Source organism: Spodoptera frugiperda, chromosome 27 (assembly GCF_023101765.2).
Source record: "Spodoptera frugiperda isolate SF20-4 chromosome 27, AGI-APGP_CSIRO_Sfru_2.0, whole genome shotgun sequence".
Lineage (NCBI taxonomy): Eukaryota > Metazoa > Arthropoda > Insecta > Lepidoptera > Noctuidae > Spodoptera > Spodoptera frugiperda.
The window spans coordinates 8,971,421-8,997,606 of NC_064238.1; the positions used below are offsets into that span (position 1 = coordinate 8,971,421).

At 34.7% G+C, this 26,186-nt stretch overlaps 1 protein-coding gene across 4 annotated transcripts in view; it reads right to left on the reverse strand.

The window, feature by feature from the left end:
• Positions 1-26,186, reverse strand: part of LOC118263545 (roundabout homolog 1) — a 60,814-nt gene that overhangs the window by 25,454 nt on the left and 9,174 nt on the right. Inside the window, exons 1-2 of one of the 4 annotated variants that reach the window (XM_050705504.1) lie at positions 17,468-17,629; positions 14,983-15,021 (exon numbers count right to left, since the gene is read on the reverse strand). The exons of 1 other annotated variant lie outside the window; for it this stretch is intronic. The gene's annotated coding sequence lies outside the window, so the exon portion shown is untranslated. Of the gene's footprint in view, positions 1-14,982; positions 15,022-17,467; positions 17,630-26,186 lie in introns of those variants that run through there. 2 more of the 4 variants (XM_050705505.1, XM_035575606.2) reach the window with 2 other exon arrangements.

A 26,186-nucleotide genomic window follows, 5' to 3' on the forward strand; every position in this document is an offset into this window, starting at 1 on the left:
TAAAGCTAACTAAACACAGTAACGGATGCCATAGACTTTAACGATACATTAGGATACGATGGGAAACTATTACCGTCCAATAAACCTGATTGTATCAAAATAGACGGGACTGGACGTAATCTCGGATATTAGTTCATTACTCTGATTGATAATCCGGACATATTTGGAGTATAGTGAAATCAGTTGCGTGTGTTATCGATTGGCTTTGTGGCTGTATTCATGAATGATGTTTCAATTTTAGCTGAAAGGATTTTAGACTTTATTTTTGTATACAAACATACTAAATTAAATACAAATCACGGTTTATTCACGTAAATTGATAGAGAAAAGTTTACTAGTTTCGAGTCACCGGGACTCTTCATCATGAGCAGCATGGGCAGACGCGGCGACGTCTACGCAGCCCACTTAAGTAGGTTGATATTGATTTTATAGACTTTTCTCTAAAATCCTTTTTCTTCATCCTAATACAGAAGTCTTTGCATTTTTTATTTCAAGTGGTATCATATTTTTAATTAAAGTGCCTATAAATTGAATAAAAGTGTTCAAAGTTTTGCATTTCTCAGAGACAGTTCCAAAATATTTTGCGATCAGCATTCACGTTATATATTTTAACGTCTACCGGTAAACCATGAAATTAACTATTCTTCTAAACACATTTATCAAAAAAATCTTAACGTATTATTTGAAAACGACAGCTCCATAAACATATCATTAGCACCGCGATTGATCTTGAAACCCACATCTGTATATCGTAAGTGTGAGCTTAAAAACGTAAACTTCTGGTAAAACAATCAGAATACATTAAAAATAACTTGTCTATAAAATTCTCACGGAGCACATATGCGTGCTATGCATATGTGGGGTTGCACCGTCTAGACATGGAACGAAAACAAATACGAACCAAGGTTACGTTCATAATTTATGGGCACTTTACCGTTGACAGGTCAAACTTGAACACAATTACTTGATTTAATATAAACAATGAACTCTTTGCCACTGGCATTCAGAAGTTATTTAGATATTTCTTTTACGATACTTATTTATGTATTGTAGTTAATATTTTATACCGCTTATCTATAAAGACTCTCTTTGTATTAATATAGTTATAAATTGACTGTGATTTAATGTGTAGGTCTTGTTTGTTGATATTATTTTTAGATAGTAATGTTTACAATTTGTCCCATATACTTTTTTGTCAAAATGTTTTGCTTAAGCCTTGCGTGGGATGAGTGAAGTGTTAGAGCACCAACATGAAAATTACTAACGAAAATATTTTTCCAAATTCTCATAATATTTTCGTTTCACATAGACGTGATAACAACCACAGTTAGTTCTGACAACACTTAAGTCATAATGGCATTATTGACGTTTGTACTTTCGAGGCGCGACCTAGAGATAGCTTTGACAAACTAAGTAGATAGATGGACTTCTAAAACGCTGTTTACTCGTCACCTAGTTACTGCATACATGCGGAACCCGAATTCCTAAAATATCACCAACATTTGCCCATGTTTTGGTAGAAGTGTAATATTTACTGAAGGCGGCCTTATAAGTCATGTCGTTACGATTGTAACAGAAGAAAATATTTTGACTACAGCCTTAGTTTATAGGTAAGTCTCACGAAACCTGCGCGCTCGCACGATCACACGCGGTTGCCTTAAACGTGGGTGTTATTATAAAAATAAATGAAAATAACCACACTGAATAATGTTTGTTTTGAAGGGCTTAACGGCGGAGGCGTGGACCCACACAAAGGGGGATTGATCGCTTCGAACTTGTAAAATATTAAACCGCTCCAGTTTTGGGATTGATTAATTGTCAGTTGTGCGTACAAAACGCGAGTGCCTGTTCCAATTTAAGAACAGTTCCAAATGTCTATTTGTCGACGGCGCAGCTAGTTTTTAATTGCTGGTGCCATCAATCGCTCAACCGACGTTGATTTACAGGCTAACGATCCGTCTTAATGGACAATTGGAATTCAAAAAAAAATGTTTCGTGTGAAAAGTGTTTGACAAGGGACGATTACTTTTTGGGCGTTTGAGACAGCAAGTCGTGTATTGTCGTTGCGTCGCACGTCGGTGCGTACTGCCGAAATTGCACAAGTTTTTACGAAAGTTTCGTACAATGCGCGTCTCGTTGTTCACAATGGTATATTTTTGTTCGTGCGGTCTGTACTGACAGTTCGCGTGATGTATTGGGCTCGGGTAGAGGATTATTTTTACCCATTTCACGAAGTTTGCATGCATCTATTGTGAGCGGCGGAAGCGGCTTCACAAAGCTCCCTAAAGATTATTGTTAAGAGGGAATTTGGGATGCTCTTGAATGATTGCCGATTTGAAATATAATATTTCGCAACGGATAATCAGTTAAGTCCTTTATTTTTGGCGAATGACTGAACATAAGTACCTATACCAAAGTTAAACGGAATGATTTAAAGAGGCTTATTTAATTTAAAGTAAACCTTGCTCTAATTCTTTATGCTCACAGGCGTAATAGCAAAAGAAGCATTCAAGTAAAGAGTAGTTATATCATACACTATCAAAACAACAAAATCAGTGCCGAGGTAAAGTAAATTCCCAAGTAACATGTTATCTTATCGAAGACTTATCAACACAATACCAGTAATAAATAAGACTAATCCCGGCATTACACCGAACAGTTCTCACACAAAAACTACAGAGAGTCCCGTCGAACTTACTAAGTAAATAAAGGGAGATTATTAGCGGAGGCGTCAAAGAAAACGCGTCAAGTAACAAAAAAAATAACAATAGAAAGGACAGAATTGACGCCCTCCGCTTACCGTGGTGCTAAAACTTTTGTATAACAACATCAGTTATCCAACCAGTACAATGTCCTAATCTTTATTCTTTGGACAGAATATATTTTTTACTTCTTTTTTTGAGCGTCAAAAATAAATCGGCCATGAAAATGTCGTGACTGCTAGCTTATACGGTCGTCTTGTTTCGTTACTGCAATTTTTATGTTACTGTTTTTTCGTGAATGTATTATTTTCAAGGAATTGCCTGCGACCAAGCATGCGAGTAAGGATTTGGAATTGGCTAAATAGAATAAAGAAATATTTGAATTTCGAAATTCTTAGTAAAACTACGTTTTAATTTTTGTTCAAAGACGTGGAGATTTGAAAGGGACTAAAACCGCCGAAAGGTGATTAAATTTGTTTGAATTTCACATTAAATAGTCTCTCAACACCACTCTTTTAATTTTAACAAGTCAAACAGAGAATTTAATCGCCTTGTCAATGGCCAGACATAAAAACTAATAGACGAATAAAATGAAAAACACCTCTTCATTTATTAAAAACTTGAAAGACAGAAAATAGAACCGAAGCGCCACCGCTGACATAAACGTTATAAATAATGTGTGCCAACTTTGAAGTCATTCGGACTTGTCAAAACGTCTAAAGGAGCAAAACTTTATGTTATTATGTTGGTACTGCGATCAAAGTTCTGAATTCCTTTGGCGTGCGGTTGGTTGTGAAACTCCTGCGATAAATATGAAGTATTTTACGATATAGTTTTATTTTATTTATTAGGTTGGGACCACTGATTGACGAGACGGGTCGCGTCCAGAATTTATAATCTGTGTTTTATTGCCTCGGCTTTTCTCGGTGTGGTGTGAAAGTGTTTGATGAAAGAACATCGGGCATTTTTGTATGGGACACTTACCTACGGCGAACAAAAATAAAATTAGGTACGGTGGATAGGCAATTAAATCTAGTTCACAATGGTATAGTTCCCATATCTGTGGGTCGTGGCAATAAGGAGAAATTGGACATTTAAAAATATTTATAAATGTTTTTGGGTAATAATTGAAGAGGAAAAAGGGAATCAAAAATAATTAAAACAACATATTTTTCTCTTAACTTTTGGCGAAGGACTGCGATGATGATGACGAAGGACTGCGATGTAGTAAGATAAGCTAGCTACCTGCGCGAGCGCAACATATGTATACCAGTTTTAGGACTATGGGCGAGAGTGAGAACGAAACATGCACATCAACTTGACGGATTTAGTCTGATTGGGTTTACAAAAATACCACGGAGTGATATTTTAACTTACTGAGCGGTCGTTTAGTAATTAGGAAAAATAGTCAACTTAAAATATCATTTTCATTTTACTAATTATTTCCATTTTCCCATTATTGTGAATCAAAATAACTACACAATATTAAATATGATTGCAAACACTATCATTTAAAAATGTTTTGGTTTATGTTCGCGACTTTTAAAAAATCGGGTAAAAAACGCCAGATGTCCTTTATTCGTAATTTTATTGCTTTGAATACCTATGTTATCGTTCTGTACCCTAATTAGCTATTTCTGTATTTTAATTAGTGGCATTGATCTGCAAAGAGATCGTACTCGTTGAATAAAATGTTAAATTCATTCATGAAAGTAAAAGTACCAAGCCAATTTTACCCTACAAAAGATTCAAAAACCAATTACCCTTGTCTAACTGAACATCAAAATTAAGACTATTTCCAAGTCCTAATATCGAATACAAAACAAATAAACACCTTATTAACAAACACTTAAAACTGAACTTAGCATAACACGTAACCTATACCACCACGAACTTCCAATTAGCATTGAGAGCCGATCAATTAGCATGTAATTAGTAGAGCTCCTACATAATTAATACATTACAAATGAACACGTTTATTAATTCCACAAAATGGCGCCTTTTGAGTCATTTCACCATTCAACAGAAGCTTACTGTTACAAAATGTGTCAGATAATTATTTTGAGATCAACATAAATTAACAAATTGTTGTGAGATAACCCTACTGATAGAATTATCTGCGGTTATCGTGCATTCTTGATCCGTTCTGTCACTATATGCGTTGACATAGCATCATGTCTATTGACTAGTCTCATGACTATTCTTAATGTACTTGACTTGAGTATTCCTTTAAAGAATGCATTCAGATACCTATAAAACATCTTTTCGTTAGTAGTGGCAATAATGTTCCATAAATATAATGGGGGATGTTTGTTAAATTAATATTGTATACAGTTTAAAATCAGAAGTGAAATCATTTATTTTAATCAAACCATAAACTACAATTCATTTAGGTCGATCTAGTAATACAAAACCAAAAGCATTTTTTTTAATTTGACTTTATACATACGCCAAATTTAATACAGAACCTTTTTACATAACGGCAAAACTATCAAACTGCAAAAGAGGCCTCTCATTAATTTCTTCAATTCCATTCATTACCCGTTAAAAAAGCCTAGCTTAAACTTACACCTGCGATTGTTTTAAATTCTCATGGGAACTTTCGTTTTTCCCGGATGTTTAAGAATTCTGTTCATCTTGAAATAATGTTCAGGATTGATGTTATCATGTCCAAGACTCTATTAGCTGTTGGCAGATGGGTAGATAAACAATTAATGTATCTTCTTTGGTTTATTAGGGTCTTTAAGAATTACGCCAAAAACGTTTTATCGTCTTTCGAAAATGTAACATGAAAAAAATATTATTTATGAATATTTTTTGTTGGTCAATATTGTCTAAATTACTAACATCCATAACAAATCATTATGAACATTCTGACAAATCAAGAAATCACACAATACCAAAAAAAATGCACTTTACAAATAAACAAAAAAATGGTTGTCTCTCCCTCTATCTGTCAATCTATTTGTTCATTGCAAAACATTGATTTGTTAACAGAAAAATGATGATTACATTTAACTATAGTACCCACAAAACACAGATGTTACTTCATTCTTTGAGACGAAAAACATATTAAAAAATAAACGCAATCGTAAAACAAGTTCAGGTGAAATAAAACCATGTGTTTTATTATGTCTCTGTGACTAAACAAACGTGAAATGTTCAATAAATAACTGAAAATATGTCTGGCTTTCAGACGACAACATAAGTTTTGGAAGTTAAGACCTATTGTGTGTACTGCAAAGTTTATTTTGGATTGACATCGATTTTATACGATTGTAGAAGTTGTATTGAGTATAGAGAGTGTTTTGTTTATCAATAGTACAAGAAAAATATAAAGACTAAACTCAATTGTGTATAATCTAAGTATTCGTATTCATGTGTGTGTGTTTTTTAAAAATAATATTTTTATTCGTGTGTATGTGTGTTTTCTGCCAATTAAAAAAAAAAACTAGAAATAATACTATGATAACCTAGTAACACGATTCGTCTCCTAGAACCAAATTTGATTTTTTTTTTTAATAAATTACACATACAAAACATAACTTAAGATTCCATATTATTTAATTTTCCTATACAGACAGTTTGTGGTTTTATGTTAAACCCGAGCAACCGACTAATACTGCGGTGCTCCATAATAAATTAAACGCAAACAGGTCCTAAAGCTAAACCAAACAAAAAATCAGGTTACTGTAATAAACAGCGTACTTTGCGTGCACCTTTTAAAGCTTTTTAATTTTAATAACCATGTAAAACTATATTGGAGCTATTCACAACATTTACATGGAACGTGTAATATGCAAAATACTTCATATAAAATGTAAGGGTGTGTGCTCACTGGCACACGAGGCGAGGACTCGGGCAGCTGTGTGTAAATCTCTCCGGCCGTCAATAAAACTCTGAATAATTTGACTCTCGCCCACCGCCCTCGGCCAAGTGTCAAATTTTCCACGTCATTAAACCCTGCCTTTAACTTTAAAATTAGAGGTTAAAAATTTACAAGCACTTTGGATTCGTTTCGCATCACGTTATCAATCTAAATCATGTTGCGTTATTAAGTTGAAATTGGGTTTTTAAAATTAATTTGTTTCAAGGAAAGGCTTAATTTGCAATGTTTTAGCCATAAGTCATCTTCACCTAAATATACACGAGCGTCGGATCCATTAAGTCCAATTGCAAATTATTATAAAATTTATAGCTGGTAATTATAAACGTTCACAATCTTCCTAATCAGCATAGCAGACATTCCCAGCGTTAAGGTACAAAATATAAAATGGAGTTCCGCGAAACTCTTGCCTTTGATGTACAGGAATTTCTCGAGTTAGCGGTTGATTCATCGCAGTGGATATTTTTGGCTCTTGAACCCCATGACTTTACGTACGCGCGTGGCGAAAGCGCGGTTACATTTGTTTTGCCGAGACGACCAGTTATACACGCCACAGCGATTAAACACCCATACAGTGTTGCTCAATGTTTGACCACATGTTTCTACCATCGCACCACGCGTACTATCAAAATATTGACCCTCTTATCCGCATCGTGCACCGTAGTACTTTATACAAGTGTGTCCACCTCCTTATTTGCTTACCCTATTAGCGGGCACTTAATGTCTAGGCATGCAGCATTAAAAATATTGATTTAAGTGGCGTCTACTCGGCAACAATGAAAGAATTCCTTCTTATCACACACGAATTACTACCAATTATGGCTACCAACTATGTAGTTTTTTTGTTCTATCGAAGCTCCAAATCGTCTCGTTAGGGTCATTTATTTAGGATCATTTTTTGTCAAAAGGGTCGTCCTTAACCCTAAAGGGTGGGCTCTAACAATTAAGGAGCCGTTAGAGTTAAAAAATGTCACCCTTTCAAAAGCCTTTTTAACGTGTGCAGTGTCCAAAAAAGTGGACACTTTTTATCACCTGGGTTGGAAGTCACAAAATGTTTATCGCCACTCGACGGCATGTTGATTTATGTTTCCACCCTAACCGGGGACTCGACCAAAATGAATTAGATTGTTTAATTGGTCATTTATTTTCGATGATAACGCCAGTCACAGCGTCCAATGATTTTAGCTCACTGAAGTGGTGCTGCAGTAAAATCAAGAATGATTTAATATATTTTGGAATTACCAATTTTTTTGATATTACACCTTAATGTATGAGGAAAATAAAATAAATTTAGGCATCAGCTGTTGATCTAACATGAGATTTATTACACATAATTGCTATGAGGAGCACGGTATCTCATGTATTATGGATTATGCCGGAGAAATATGGTGTAAGACAAAAGGTACAAAAGCTTACATAAAAACTGGCTAATGATCGCCTTATACTTTCTTTAGGCCACCCGTGACGTAAGAATTAAAGGTTTATCTTAAATTATGCTTAATTGAAGGGTTTAAAGTATGGATTGAATTTAGAAGGGTTTGATTGATAGTTTTTACCTAAGTGTAGTGTTTCTGATAATAGTATCTATTTAAATTCTGATATTTATCGGCTTTAATTATCATAATAATATGTAATAGCGTGCGGTGGTTTTATAAAACTACAGAACCATTAGGATTATGAAATATAAATCTTTATTTAATAAAAGTTGTATCATAAGACCCATATATATTATAATATACGTACTACATATTACAAGTATACCTATTAAGACAATTTTTAAATAAACTGTTTACCTTAAATGATAGGTAAAACAAAGGATCACATCAAAATGCACGCGGAATGTCTGATCCCACTAGAGTAGATATTTAACAGAGACTTAACTTCGTACAATAGTTCTGTGATAAGAGTTTCATATTACCACATTATACGAGTGACAGCTCTCACAACGCCTTTGTATAAAACTAGCGCTCTGTCGACTTTATTACTCATGTGATACTGGCATTCGCGAGGTAGCAAAACTTGACACTACGCCACATCACAGGAAAGTAAATTCCACTCAAGGGTTATATATTTAAAGTGCTTAATTAAATGACAAGGTACAAACATTTACGCTCTTTAAGAAACGTTACACGTTCTTGCGTTCTTATGCTTGTAAATGAAGTGGAGTATTTTCAGTCTGAACTTTGAATAAATTCTTGTTCGACCACATTTCTGCACGTAAAGTACAAGTTTTAACATAGTTTTTGCTAATTACTGGGTTCCAAGCGATAACAGACCTAAATAAGTGCTTTATTTGTGTTATAAGTTAATTTAATTTTAAGTAGGTACCTGTAAGTTTTAATTCAATTAAGGCCTAATCTATATTTTTTGAAGTAGGCAAAACTTGAAATTTGTTCATTAATGTAAACTTAAGGATGAATTGATACAAGAAAAAATTGACAAACTCTAAATATATGTATTTAATATAGAACACAAATTACTTTCTTCCGCCTAAAAAAACATGCGTGAAAAAACACGTCTAACTTTATTTTTCTAACACCAAAAAAGAAAGAATGATATCTGTACCGTACGTAATCAAATCCTGTTAATATTCAGAGCTCGGGTTACACCAATGCTTTATGAATTCGGTTTAGAGATTCCATTATGTTATTTATGGTTGGAATTGGACTGCATTTATGGCACAACTAATTACCTACATTTGCATTTTATTTCCAGTTTTAGTGTGCATGTGTGTCCCTAAGGATGACTTTACTCTAGTTATAAATGGCGGTAAATCTGATTTAGATTTCGATAGTGTTTGACTTTTTAGCTATTGTAGATAGAAACGTTCATATGCAATAGTTTGTACTGTTTTTGGATTATAAAAGTGGGCTTATTACCTCGGTCGTTTTCGGTCGTATTAACGGTCGTTTTAACAAAATTTTACCATTCAATGTCAGTTTGTATTTAACTACAATAAATGTAATTGAAATGTAATAAAATACAGCATTATAAAAGCCCCAGCTTTCTTTAAATTTCATATTTTATTAACAATATCAAAACATTACCCCAGCACTACATAAAGAGCTCTTCACAAACTGAAAACAACAATACCACGTGAAATAAGCTCTGAATGAAACAGTTTATTAACACAAAACCTCCACATTTAAGTCGGAAACAATGGAACATTGTTCGTAACAATACGTGCACTATTCTCCCTCCTAATTCCTCTTAAATCCTCTAAATGAGTACTGCTTGAGTGATCCGTGAATTTCAATAACACACAAGAAACTATCGTTTTAATTAGTTCAACAAAAACTTTTAAACTCGAAACCATAAAGGCGGTTAGCAACAACAGATGTTTGAACAAAGAAGCATTTACGATGTTTTTGCTACTAGACGTACCGACGATACAAGAAAACGCATGTGTTTTTCTTAAAAGGTTTTTTTGTGAAATTCTGTTAGCAAAATGGTCTTGTTGAGTTTGAAGTAGCCCATTTTTGTTGTAGTACTTTGAGTGGACTGTTGTTCCGTTTTTACTACTACCTATTTCCCTTTGCGGATATTAGCACTTCAAATAACATGTGCCAAAATTAGCTAAAAATCTCTTACTACTTAATTGCTTTCTGATGTAACAGAAGAGTGTATTGAAAGGACTTTAATAATACTCAATTCACCATAACGATACTATCATTCCATAAACTTAACATTTCACTATTCTATTCTGTTCTAGTACACTACATAGGGGTCATTTACAGAGTACAGTAATAGCAAGCGAGACAAATTCAATAGACCCCATAATTCTCGCGAAACAGCCGAGAAAACTCTGGACAACATCAATAGGGCGAATGGACAAAATAGAGATGGCCATCGGATGTGGGTGGGAATGAGACAGTTAATTCTAATTATGACCGTATTGTGCGGCGAAATTTTATTGCTATCTCATTCGCTCATTACGACGCCAGGCGGTAATTGTATTCTATTGTACTGTTCGGCAGACGACAATTTTTTCCCCGAACCGTGTGAATCTGGGACGGGGGTCGTAATTTGCGTTAAGGATCGCTGACTTTGTGTTTAATGGATTTATATTGAAGCTACAGTGATTTTAGTTTGTATCTATTGATTTTCATTTCTGTGTTTTTGCAAGTAATTTTGTAAGGATCGTATTTAAAAATGATCAAATAAATAATACAATTCGTAATCGTAGGTACTTTAAAATGAATGCGAAGAGAAATTCTATTTACAAATAAAAAAAAATATGATTTCAACATTGCCCGGATAATCCGATAAATCGATTGTACAAAATCGAATTCATAAATCGAAGTACAAAATCCTTGTACAAACAATCGCATTCTATTCGTTAAAAGTAACGACCTCATCGACTTTCGCTGAAAGGATAACAATATAAATAACTGCGTTTATTGTGTATCTATTTCTGAATATGTTGGCCTTTTAGAAGACCACTGATGGATTCTAAAGTTTCATCGCGGCCTGTCGGAGCGATTAGCGGCCTGACAGCTAATTTATATACTCAACTTACTGTTCTATTCCCGGCGGGAAGGTTGTAGACCTCGGTACGCGTAGACACGGCAAATAAACGTGAGAGCAATTTTGTTGCTCCAATTCTACATCTATGCTCCGCTTCACGTATTTGTTTTGCAGAATAGCAGCTGCACAAAAACTTCAATGATAAATATTCGGATAAAAGGACCATGCATAAAACTGCCTTATCAAGAAAAACATGCTCATTAATGTCCGTCGATAATGTACCGAGAGCATAATCATACCATTAATAACGTTATCTTGTACCCCGAAAACAAAATTAAAGTACACTATGGTCCACTATAAGCGGCTACAACCGCTAACGACCTACTTAATAAACATACGTATAATGGCTGTATTAATTTCCACGACAGCCAATTGCTATCAGTATCGTAAATACGGCTAAAACCAACGCGTTGTACGCAACAAACGATCATTATCGAGCACAATACTGGCAGATGCGCGAAGCTCACACCTCATTGCTTTTTCCGTGACATTGCGCGATCCCATAAAAGATTATGGAGTTCTGTAATAATATTAAAGTATTGCGATGATTTATGACTGCTTTGAGAGTTGCCATTTCGTCTTTGAATGCAGTCCCATTTATGAGTTTTAGACTGAAGTGTATTTTACGCGTAGTAGGTACTAAATATTTTGTCCAAAAGACCATATTCTATTACGTGGTCCTTACAGAGAATGTTTATTCTAGGTACTTGGTCCTTTGCTCAGGATAGTAAGTTATAATTTCTATGCGGTGGTCTTGATGTCAAGGTTATCACAATTCCATTTATTAATTACGATAGTTAATTATTCACATCAATGTTTACTTTATTTATAATAATTAGTCATCTTTATCTGCATTATATACGACTTCGTTTGTCCATTTATGAGTAGTCAATAAAAATAAGTTGGTTACATTTCTAAAGGTACGTTTTAGATCAAAGAGCTTTTGGTTCTCGTGTGATCATTCTATGAGATTAGCCGTGCTTTAGGAGACATTGTGACAAATCCGAACATCGGCGGCGTATCCCAACCCCTTTTAGCTCTAAATCTGGAACAATTTTCGGAATGGACTGCCTTGACAAATAATTTGAGGACAAATTGGTCCAACAGCTACACTGTTAAGTGGGAATGTTTATGTAGTTAAATATTTCTCGCGACACATATGGAAATAAAGAGCTTTTAATTTTATTCTTTCTTTAATGATTGGAATGTGAAACGTTTAAACGCATACTTACACATGTAATGAATCACAGATTGAGATTATTTATACATTTTAATTTTATGTAAGTACATAGGATACGTTTACCTACTTTTGTAATAAGTAAAATTGGTGACGAGTTCTGCATGGATCTTTGAAAGTTTAGTCCAACGCTTACGACTTGCTACGCCAAACAAAGTATATTTTATCTCTATCTTAATTTATGTCTTTTCTCTTAATACGGTCAAATAGTTACAATTTGAAGTAATGCATTCTACAACCAAAAGTTCAAAGGGAAACCGCTTAACAAAACCAAAACTTTATTCAATTAAAGTTTCATTCATAACTTCTGAGATAATATTAACTAATTGCCGCAAGCGTTACCACCTACCTAACAAAACACTGTAATTAAATTTAATATTTAGATCACTATCGAGAAATATTTCCGACAATTTGTAAAAGGGATACAATTAATTTTGTACCTATACATATTTCAAACGGTATATTACAAGACGCGTGTGTGAATATCTGAGTGCCATCACTTATCATCTTTACAGAGACATAAATTCACGAAAAATCGTTATTCCAAGCCATCACCCTAAAAGCAGGGCTGCTTGTGTGCATTGCATGCTCGTAAATTACCCTACGACGACGCACTAAAATAGCGTAACACCCCAATACCATGGGAACGAAGGACCCACCCTACGACCTCACGCTAAATGCCTACAAATCTGTCGAACGGGCCAGAATCAAAAAGACATCGAGATCCGACGTAGCGACGCGATTAGAAACGCCCGTTCAATAAACAATTTATTGGGGATAAAGAAATTTCTCACGAATGATAAATGCATCAGTCACGCGATGAAAGAGCTGCGTAAATTGGAATGAGGCGGAAGACTGAACAATGAAGGAGAGGAGACGCAGCCGGAAGCATCGCGGATTTTTCCCTGTTATCCAAACAACAATGGAAGTCAGTTTCAATACTCACCTAGCCTGCATACCATCTTTTGTTTAATTAATTATCCGACGGACGGAATAATTAAGCTCGAATTCGAGGCCGTGATTAAAGCCGCTCTATTCTAAAATATTAATAATATCAGGTGCACATTGTTTGGTTGTTAAATGGGGGTAATTATCTATGTGCTTCGTGTAAATTTATTGCACAAATTTTATAAAAGATTACCCCAGAGGAGAAATATTTGAACGGGCCCGTTTAGCACTTGTAAATAAATATATATTATCATGTTTATTTAGTGTTAATTCGAGCTGTATATCAATTAGGGTTGTAGCAATGAATGGAACAGTAGTTGGAATCGGTGATCGGTCACTCAGTGACAGTGGTCTCGATAGACTAGCGTCCAATGGAGCGGGAAGCATCTATGGTTTCATGGCACCAGCCGCCATCAATCAGAACGTTCGCAATACGGCCGATAATGTATCGCCAACAACCCAACATTTAATTGTTGATGGATCGCTACGAATCCCCGACAGGCGAATTACACGGCCGAATATAATATTTTCATGCGAAGAATTTTTTCATTCGCTCCAGCCGTGCATATTCGATACGGATTTATTATTTTCATCTTTACATCTTACCCTCTTTTGGGCTCGGAAGCGATACGTGAAATGACGGAAGATATGAAGGGCGGTAATGGAGGAAAATTGTACTTTATTCGATTTTGATAGACTTGGATAGAGGATTTAGGTCCCGATGTCACTGAAGGGTTTCGATGAGCTGTGATACGATTTTGATAAGACGTAATTTTATGTCAGGCACAGACTGCTGGGTTCAGAGTATTAAATATAAAATTTTGTCTCATATATTTAATAATTAAACCCTTTTTGGTAAAAAGTAACCAAACACGTAACTGCTACGTGTATTTATTCATAGTGTCATCAAAACCAATAACAAGGTTAATTTACATTTCCACCTCGTCAACTTAAAAGCAGACAGAAAATATTATTTTGTATAGAATATTTCCAAACTTCAAAAATCTAAAAATATAAACACAACCGATCTACAAACGTATCTTTAACTCCATCACGATATAACACCCTGGGTGTTCTCAGTCATAAAAGCATATTTTTACACAACATTATCTTAGTTCAACACTACTTCTGAAGTAGCATTTTGATATATTTGTCCTTTAAGATAAGCAGCTGGCTCGAATGTCACAATCTCGAAACTGGGTAAATAGTTATTCTAGTTAAATTTTTTGAAACAGGTCACATTTATGTTGGATTATTTTGTTATCACAAGTCAAGAATAACATAACTTATGCTTTGTATTTTGTGACATGAGAGTATATCAGTACTTTAAAATATGACGTACCGAATGATATTTATAATTCACTTGAGATCTATGAAGATTAATCCTAGAAGCTAATTGAAGCTGATCTAACAAACCAATCTATAAGGGCAGTAGTATAATATATGTATATTAAGTCCCCAAGGTCATGGCAATGGTAGGGGCAGATTTGTATCATTTTGTCCAAACCACCCGAGTGAGTTAAGATAGTATAATTTAATTTATAGTCCCATATCGATAACCCATGCGTTATGGGAGCGGTCGCCCGCACTCCCAATTACCTATACGATAAGCGACTTATTTACGATCCAACAGCCAGCTAAAGGAATTAAAATTCATTGTTTCTTATCCTGAAAATACATACCTAAAGATACACTAAGGTCAGAAGATATCTCCGCTTTATCTGTAACAAGAATAGGCTTTTAAAACGAGAGGCGCTTGATACCAAGTGGAATAATTACGTGACCTCTTGAAATTGGAAGTTTTCGAAGCGGACAGGACTTCCAGTGATCCATTTGTCTCAAAGTTAAGGTGATATCGGATTTCGTGAATGAATTCAAAGTTTTCGATTATCGAGTGTTAGATAACAATGAACGATAAGGACCGCTTTTATAGCAACGAAATTCTCGTAAAATGACGATAAAAGTTTCATTTCATAGAGTGAAAGGTTTATCGCGAGTTTTTTAGTATTGTTTCTTTAATATTGTTTAGAACATTGTACGGACATTCTGTAATCCTGTCAGCGCTTAATTCATTAGTGTTAGAGTGAACGGACAAAGCTATGTGCACTATATTTTCGAGCCTAGCGCAGCAGAGCGGTCTAAGCGCTTTGCAGGGCACAATTGCACGCAAAAACGCGTACTGTAGTGCTTGCAAAGCCGTAGGCTACGAATTTTTTTGTAACAGTAACGATGAAAATAAAAGTTCGACAAGCTGCCAATCGACCGAATTGCGGGAGCGAATTCTTTCGACTTTCCGAGACTTCGATTTATTTTATTGCATACGACCCTTTGCAAGTAACATAGTTATATCAAATAACAATTAAAATAGACCTTTCAAATTATCTCCTATTAACATAATCAAACAAAGATGAACACCAAAACGACACGTGCATGAAAACGTACCCAAAATATTTTTCTTAATTCCCCCCTTCATTCTGCAAACAGTACGGAGTTTTAAGCAGTTAAGTGGGCCGACGTTGATGCTGCTAAATATGCGCATATTACAGTATTGTATGTAAAACGTATGATGGTCGCTGTTGCTGATGACCTCAGAGGCTGGGACGCGGGTGCAATGGGGGACGGATTTGAGCCATTAGTAATCCAATATAGCTCTGTCGCCGTGGAACAATTCATTGATACTCCGAGACGGCACAGTACTATTCAAATAATGCCCGTCCCAACAAAGAGTATGTTTATTTATGCTGATCGAAGCCGTCCTCATATTTAAGTACCAAAATAACAGAAAGTAACAACCCTTTACTCTTTTCAATTGCACTTGTGAATAATGTATTCAAAAATGTTCTCTCTTATTTGATTGGAATGATATAAAATGTTATGACAGCCGTTGACAAGGGACAGATAAAAGGAAAATCTTTTTTTGCCACAATGTCTGTGTTTACGTTGTGAACACCTTCATTATTATTACAAGATGTGTCAAATTACTAAGAGATATAGGTACAGTCAATACATACTAGAAACAATCGTTTGTATATATTCGTACATAAGGACCAAAATTGCACAATGTGGACCAAAGGACCATATTACAAAAATCACAAATAAAAAGTTATATATATTTACATATTTAATTTGTTTCCGTTACAAGTGAATACAAAATGGATGTATCAGATGTTACGGTTACAAGAACTAATGTATCTATTTGTAACTCATGTTTCCGGCTTTTTACTATCTCGACAAGTAACTCTTCTATTATAGAGATCCTTATACCGTTTGTATGTGTTTTATGGAAAGCTTTTTCTGATTTATTGAATACATTTATGGTTGTTTCTTTAAAGGCATTTAATTCTCAATAAAATACGACGTTTTGTGTCTTTTCTTTCAAAGTAAAAATGATGTTAGTTAAAACATGAAGAATTAACAATAAATCTTTTAGACTTCTTGAGTTGTATAGAGTTAAATTTTAACAAACTGATCATTTAAAAAAATAAGTAAATGAATAATAATAATATAAACTTTTAAAATCATCAAAAACATCATATCTGAACTGAAAAACTAACACAAACTAAGTATATTTTTCATTTAAAAAGCTCTGAATTTCAGCCATCAACTTATTTCCCCCACTACACACTTTCAGTACATTTTCGCTAATTCATCGCGTCGCTCGGCGTCGATAAGTGGTCGACGGCTCGGCCGGAACTCGGTTTTTTCATCCCGCAAACTCTCAAGAGCACCGCAAAATGTCTTCGAAATGACTTTTTCTCTTTTAAGTACATTTCAACATTTTTTTTACAATGTAGCACTTAAGGTTGGTGGAGCTTGGGACCAATGTTTGTATAACTCATTGGCGATGAATAATATTTCATCGCGTTGCGGCTTTATCTCTTTATGTTGGAGGCTTGAAGGATAAGTACTGTTGGAATTAGTGTTTAGAGTCTACATTACAGTTTGTTAAGAGATCTGTCGGGATGAGAAAATGATTTCTCTTGCATATTTTGAGAGAATTTTAATGTTTGATGTAGAACCAATGATCTTGTATTAACTTCCATTCATACGTCTTAATTTATTTTAAAAATTAGAATTAAGTAATGGCAACATAATAAAAAACAAACATGTCTGTTGTCTCTCAAAACAATCAATTTACCAATAAAATTAATAATTGAAAATACTTACTTATATTAAAACAAAATCCATAAAGACCAACAGTCTACAATCAACCACTAAAACACAGAACAATCCACTCAAAATCCAAATTCAAAAAAGTCACGTAAAAACGAATTGACGTTTAAATTTCGCGCGAAACGCTCTGAGCGAGCGACACCCTTCCCGTGCGAACGCTGGGGACCAACTGAAGCGGTCTCGGCGGCAGTCTAGACAAGGGCGGTAGGGGAATGACAGGGGCGGGGGGGGAATCAACCCCGGCCAACATTTGCCCAGAAAACGGCCAAGCTCAAACATCAATACGGAAGTATCTCATTAAGTATTAATATCATCTACTTTGTACTTGAATTAGATAAAATCATTTGACGTGATATCCCGAACAGATTTGCTGCAGGCGATACCGAAGCAAGATAATTAAGGCGCTTCTGGTATTGAAAACTTTTGCCTGTAAGCAAAGTTTGGAGTTGTAACTTTATTTATTCTTCGGTCGGTCGGTTTGTGTTCTTTGCTCTTCGGTTTTCAGGTAGATTTTGTTAAAATTACTAGAGGTTGATTTTTTATAAGAAAACTCTGAAAAGTTCGCTATACGTTGAATTTTCTTTTCAAATTTTGTTTCTTTAAATTACTGTAAAAGATGTTGGTTTCATTATTTCATATAACAGAAATTCTATTCACAAAGAAAATCTTTAAGGGTCTGAAAAAATATCATATTCAAACCAAAAGAAAAGACATATAACGAGTAATATAACACCTAAGTCTATACAAATAAGACCTAAATCAAAACACTAGAAAAATCTAAATGTAAATAATCTGCTTGAACTAAAAGTCAATGACTGAAAAAAATAACAAGCGTGCAAATATCCAATTGTATATTGTTTTACTGAACATTTTATTTACGATAACAGAGCCGTAAATCTTTTTAATCTAGACCATTTGTTTTGAATGAGAAATAGAAATAACAATTATAAATATTTCCTTATGCTTTAAATAATAGTATTTTGACATGATGTAAACTTTGCTGCTATTTTTTGCGGAAGCCGTGGGTGTGTAATGATCTTTACTTATCGATATCTATCAGAGGCAGATAAATAGTATTGATTTGGATAATTTTAAATATTGATACTTGTAATGACATACAGTATATTGTTGTATCGTCACGCCTTTTATCCCCGATGGGGTAGGCAGAGGTGCACATTATGGCACGTAATGCCTCTGTACAAAGTACACCAACTTTTCACAATTTGTGTTATAAGTTCCATGTAATAGGGACCTAATGTGAGCCTTTTGCTATATACCGGGTACAATTCCAGACTCCGTGCTACTACTGAGAAAATTTCGAAATACCGAAAAAAGCCCAGCAATACATTGCCCGACTAGGAATTAGACTGAATTCCTGAGCTAAGCATATTTGAATACTTAAAAACTTGTGTAATGCGTAGTAAAATATCAGAAATAGTTCAGTATTATAGCCATAGGCGCCACTATTTCGAGAACAAGGAACTATTGAAATCTAGGAAACACTAAATATTACTAGTACTTTACCTATTTAGTACAATACATAGAATTTGAACGTTGTGACTAATTCCTATTTAATAAGTTGGTCACGAAAGCGGCCGTAGATTTTCTAAACAAAGTTAAATGTATTACGTAAATAATTTCAGCATAGTTCGTAATATTTAGGCAGTTATGGTTACATAAATGCCACCCAGTTGGATGTAAATATATTTATTTTAAATATACACATATTTATTTATTAAGGCTTACTAACTAAGATACATACAGACAATCTTAAAATTTGGTAAACTATTATATGGCTCTTTTAAATGCATGTATTTTACTTGCAAATATTTCAATATAAACTATTCTTAAGAATAGGAGCTTATATATAATTAAAAAATAATGACCAACTAATAGATTATTAAAAGTTACCGTACAGCTATTAATAAATTGTCTGCTCGCATACAGTACTTACATAATGCACGTAGGTAGACTCAGTATCGATCTGGGACAAATTTAGTTCTGCACAGCAAACGCTCTCAGCGCAGAATCACAGAATAGATGCGAAAACCGTTTGGAAAGTCTAATGTTTTATTTTAATTGCTTATTGGACTTATCTGCTGTGTCCCGCCTCTTTAAAGGAACCTGTTAGACTAAAACGACAGAGAAATAGGTGCTTTGCACTTAAATGTACGTTTTGGGTGATAATTAAAGTTAATTGTCTTAACAAAAACAAGTTAAAGTTTTAGGTGTCTTTTTTGTGTTTATTTTCGTGTTGTAAGAGGCTTATTTACGCTTGACGAAGAAGGTTAAATACCTTCTTCGTCAAGCGTAAATAAGCCTCATTTTTAGTAAATACTATGGATATCACTGACAGTGTAGTATCAGATTTTAACGAGATTTAAATTAGGTCATCACTAAGAACATTTTTTGATGTCAAAGGAAACCTTCTAAAAGTGTCTATCTATTGAAGGAGAAAGGCTAAAGAGTATGGGAATATTACCTAATTTAAACCTTCCTAGTGATAGCCAATAAGGGCACTGGGTCCTCTTAATAAACCAACCCTATATATAATATATCGTCTAGCCAGTCACTCATTGGCCGACTCATACATTTTAAATTTAAACAAGCTTACATCTTTATAGAACAAAATTTTAAAACAAAACAAAATTAAGGTATAATCCTACTAAATCCATCTCAAACACAAGATGCGGGTGTAATGACAAATTGATGCACTTATGACGCGTCATTTTAATACATCGCATGTACTGGCACTGAATAATAGAGCCGTGATGATAATGCACTATTTGGTGTATGTAACTTATGCCTTGTTCACTATTCTTCGGAATTATAAAAGGATAACAATGATAGTCGTAGTTAGGAGGTATATTGTCCTATTTGATAATTTCGTCTCAAAGAGTTTAAATTCGATGGTAATGTTAATAAAAGTAATCTTTGTTTTAGTGTCATATAGTATAGTTAGGAATCTCTTAGCGAGAAGTTAATGTGATTGAAGGTATCATTGATTTCTTAATCAAATAAATCATTATTATTATTGTATGTACTGATTCTGCCTGTGACTGCTTCGTTGGTCGAGTGGTCGTAAGTGCAACTGATGGACAAGGGGTCTCGGGTTCGATTCCCGAATCGGGCAAGTACTTTTGTCTTTTTTGAAAATTTGTCCGTGGTATCACGGAGTCTGAATTGTGACAGTATATGACAATTGGCTTACCCCTATTACATGAGACTTATAACACAAATGGTGAAAAATGGGTATACATTGTATAGCGGCATTACATGCCGTAATGCGCACCTCTGCCTATCCCTTCGGGGATAAAAAGGCGTAAATGTGTTTAGATGAATCCGCTTCATAAATGGCAATATTTCCAAAAAAACCCATTCACCTTTAAAACCGTTTATAAACAAAAGACAGTTTATGAACTAAACGATTCACTTGTTTTTCATCCTGCCATCCCGAGTCACTTGCATGGCATGGCAATATTTGAAAACAATGTCATTATATTGGTTATCTAAACAAACAATGAAAGACAATAGTATTCCGTAAAATGTGCACTACGGCACTACTTATGGTCTTAGTCATAGTGTTTGAGTGACTGCAATTACGCAATATATCAAACTCAAATCATTTATTGCATTCAAATGTACATTTAGATGATACATAATTAGGACATAAACTTATATACTTGATATAAAATTATATACATCCTGTGTAGATACCTTCACGATAACCTGGTGCCAATGTCTATCAAAAAATAAATAAAAGAGGCATCCTATATTTTGCTTTTCCTATATTTTTAGAGGTATTTCTATATAATTTCTATCTTTACATATCTAATATTTTACATTGTCTACGTCTATCTGATACTTAACTATTTATACTCTACATATATCTACACTTTACACTCATATAATGAACTTTTAGTATTTATCAATCAAACTAATTTCAGCAAACTAAACGGATTGTATGACTTCTGAAGTTTATATTAGCATTAACAATAATTCAAATCTATGAGAAATATTGATATAGGTTAGCTATGTGTTCGGAAGCCATGATTGCAATTACGTTACGGCGTTCCTTTCATCCCATACAACTGGAAGATCGAAGCAATCTTCTGGAAACAATGTCTACTGGAAACTGGACGCTACAATAGCGTTTGCTCTGTATTCACACTATATAAGATACATACCTACTTCTATATAGATATCGAATAGAAAGCAGAATAGTTTGGGAACTATTTGCAGTTTTAGAGAAAAGAGTAGGATAAAAAGTTGAAGGAGTATTTAGTGGAATGTGGTGAACTGAATTTATATTAGAATAATAAAATTATTTGTCGTGTAGTGTTCTTGATACGACAGAATAGAATATACGTCAGCAATCTGCCTCGCACAGCAAAACTGTGGAATGAGCTGTCGTCGGCGGTATTTCCGAACCGATACGACCTTCAAACCTTCAAGAAAAGAGCATACTCCTTTTTAAAAAACAAAGGCCGGCAACGCACCTGTGACTCCTCTGGTGTTGCGGGTGTCCATGGGCGACTCGTTTGCTCGTTTGCCTCCTATTCCATAAAAAATCTCCCACCTGTCGGCTAAGAGATGCTGTGAAATAGATAACAAAATTAACTACTAATAATGGTTTACTCACGTAAATTTGCCTCGCCAGTAAACCTACTGGTTGGCGTGACGTCGCCGCGTCTGTACGCGCTACTGATGAAGACCTCTGTGACTCGAAACTGGTAGGGCTCTTCTCCGTTAATTTACGTGAGTAAACTATGATTTTTAGTTGATTTTGTATGTCTCACGATCAAGTCAATATAAAATTATAACTAAATTCTCTTCTAAAATCCAGCATATTGTATAATCACAGGCTGTTTATAACGATGATACTTCCTATGCAATTCTATGCACTAAGAAACCAGTTTATTCTTAGAAAACACCCAGAATATTTACCTTAAACTGTAGTGACGGGTAATAGACGGGTTAATCGTGTAGTTTGCTTAACTTTAGGCCAGTTAATCCTTACGTCGAGTTGGGCTCACAGAATCTAAAGATAAAGTGTGCAGACGGCCTTATGGGCGCCAGTTTGAACACACCTTTATCTTATGTGAACATAATGTCAGTACGCTTGCTTTTCTAAGAAAGGTTAGGGTTAGATGTGTCAGGTGTAATGAACCCAAGTGACACTCGGTGAAGGGGTCATAGTGAAATGCAGGAAGACCTTTTGGATGATCCGAAAAAAAATACATGTCATTTTGCTCATCTCTGTGAAGGTCAGCCAAATTATACAGTTTCTCAGTACACACTGAGGGCCAGTTTAACCCTTCCGAGTATCTAATTTAGAAGAATTGATAAATAATGTTTGCATACAAACCTAGGTAGAGTGAGTGGTTAGGAATATGTATAAAATATCTGGCACCTGTACCCTTAGTATAAGTTTGCTTTACGTTGAACGAAAACGAAACAAGAACGCGTTCGGCGCTCTGATTGGACGGCGTGAATGAACCATCCAATCATAGCGCCGAAGTGCTCTCGTTTCGTTTTTGTACTAAGGGTAATGCTAGTGGTGTTATATTACGGAGAAAATATGTATAGAAAAACGAGATGTAATTCAAATAGTGTTTGTTTTTTTTTCACTAAATCGGCTAAATGGCCTATCACAGGCCAGCAAGGCAATGTTTCAAACCAACATGAATATTTAGGATTAGAGATATTAATTAGTGAACATTAATAATGTTAACTCATTATCGTGCGGTAAATTCACCGATTTGCCCAATAGTTTATGGTATAAATTAATTATGCATACACAATGCTAATGTTGCTTATATTTTATTATTAAATTTAGTTTGCTTTGCGGATTATAGAGATCGATTAATGGATGGTTAATGTGTTTTATTTCAATATTTTAGTTTTGATTTATTGAAAATTATGAAATTACTAGCTGATGCCCACAGCTTCGCTCGCATGCAATAAACTAACTTTCTAACTATAAAAGCCGTAATTACTCATTAGTAAATCAGCTACCTGCCCATAAAATTCTCATCTAAATCGGTCCAGACATTTCAGAGTTTAGCTAGAACAAAAAGATGTATGTTGGTGTATGTATCATATGAAATGTAAAAAGCGATTATCTTAATATTACAAACATACACTCCAATTCTTTTTTTTTTTAAAAAAAACTTTGCCCCACACTAGGATTTTCTCCTGTGTCGTGGGTGCGTTTACAAACATACAAGTTCACATACACATCACACCCAGACCCGAAACAACAATTTGTGGATCACACAAAGAGTTGCTCCGTGGGAATCGAACCCACTACCCGTTGTACGGCAGCCGATTGCCTAGCCACAGCATTAACCGTGCAGTCATTTATATGTGTATAGATATAAAATACTACCTAGTACATAGCATCGTAGGCTGGCATGTGCCCGATGTATAACTATTAGACAAGCAGCCTATGTAAGGTTTACCTTTTACTATGCCGTGGGAATAATAACATTACTAGTATGTGGGTGTTACGACTACCTACTATTATAACACGTGGGCCTTTATATTCTTTGTTAGGGAACAAATGTGTATCTTAAGTTATATAATGTGAAAATGAAAGGAACACCACACAGTTAATTTAGTGATTCAATGTAAAAAAGAACAAACGAAGATACGACTACCATTAATACAATTACTATTGTGATTAATGCATAAAGTGGTTGGAGTGTCTGTTTATATATTATTACGATACAAAGTAAACCTGCACAATAAGCATATTTTGTCTGGCTGTCTGTTTGTTCTGATTAATCTCTGAAATGAGTGATACGATTTTGATAAGATTTTCATTGCGAGGATCTGATGTACTACCAGTAACCTAGTCTACTTTTTATTTTAGAAAATGAATGCCACGAAATCCGTAATCCACTCAAACGAAGCTGCGAGCATCAGCAAGTCTACAAACTTATAAAGACATCTATTAATATCTGTGAAGCTCAAAAGAAACATTAAACGTCGATGCCACTTGTCTATGATTAGTAGACGAGTCGGTAGCAGAGACAATAAAACAATAGTCCAATCCAAGACGCAGACGGTCGGAAACGCTTCCTTCCTAAATCCATTAATTTAACAGCTGTACACAGATTTAGAAATTATAATAACGTTATTTAATAATACTTTCATTGTAATCGTTTTTATATGAATATGTGATTTGTACGCAATCGTTGCCGCTCATCTGAAACACTAAAGGCGTTACGCGTTGCCGGCCTTTTGGGGGTTAGGCATTTAAGAGTTATTAAATTATGCATGTTTTTCTAAATAAATAAATAAATATTGGGGAATCGAGGATTGGGAAGATTGGAAAGGGATACCCTGCTTTTGGGCCTCCGGTAGCCTCATTCAAGCAAGCGCTGTTATCACGTCGGTTTTCTGTGAGGCCGTGGTCTCACTCCGGTCGAGCAAGCCCATTCGTGCTGAAGCATGGCTGTCTCACGTTTCAAAAGGAGTACTTTTAAATCAATTTGCGTAACTCATCTGATCATCTAACCAAAGTACGCAGGAATTTGTATAAATATTAGACATTGACATTGGTAAAAAATAAAATCAACCTTTAGCTTGCTTTTTTACTAAAATATCTATCGTTTTTCATTTAAAGAACAATGGAAAGCAGATTATCTGATTAGCTAGCAGACATCAGATTGCCACTTTCATTTTACAACTAACATAGAACATACTATAATATTAACTTGTTACAACAAAATGGCCGCCCATTGTCCTTCAAATTAAACTAATCTCCGTCGAATCAGACAGGTAAATTTTCTGTAAAATTCAACAGTCCCTTAAGTAGCCAGCGTAATTTAATTAAATAATGTTCCTTGAAAAGTTAATTAAAACTTAATTCGACGAAAGTTTCTAATCTGGAAGCGGCAACGATTTATTTTATGAGATAAGCAGCCTTCTAAACTTTTTCTGATGTTTTCATGAATTTGCTTAAACATTAACAGTGCTCAGTAGTATCTAGTTATATTTTATGGAAGTTTAAGGACTGTCACAAACTATCAATTGTCTTGTGAGTTTAATCCTACTAATATTATAAATGCGTCAAGTTTTTATGTTTGTCTGTTTTTTATTAATCTTTCACGTCAAAATGGCTGAAACAATCGAGATTAAATTTGAAACAGTGGTAGACTATGGTCTGGAATACTTCATAGGCTTTTTATCCTATGGGAACGGGGGCGCAGCTACTGGCAATAGCTTCTTCTTGCTTCTTCTTTAGCCTTTTTCTACCGCTACAGTGTAGGCATTCTTCAGTTTCTACCAGTATTATGGACTGGTAAAAGCTAGAAACTAAAGAGGAAATCATTGCGATTTTACATTTTAAAATTACTAATACTCACTAAGCACATTTTCAAATCGTGAGAATTAAATACGCACACCATTTTGCCGACTGATCCCTAAGCTTAAGTAAAGTACTAAATATAATTAGTAGCACTTACATCATCCTCTATAAAGGGACGAATGACCAAAGCACTTTAATATTACCTAATTAATTAGCTAGCTAATTATTCAATGCAATTTCACGCTCCGATACTGAAAACTAAGCGGTTTGTTCGAGTAGCGAATCGCGACTCAATAGCGAACTCGAACGTGCTCTAACTTTTGAATGCTCAACTATGCTTAAAATCGAGTCGTCGAGTATTGAGCACTTTGTAACTCAGCCAAACTCACCTCATAT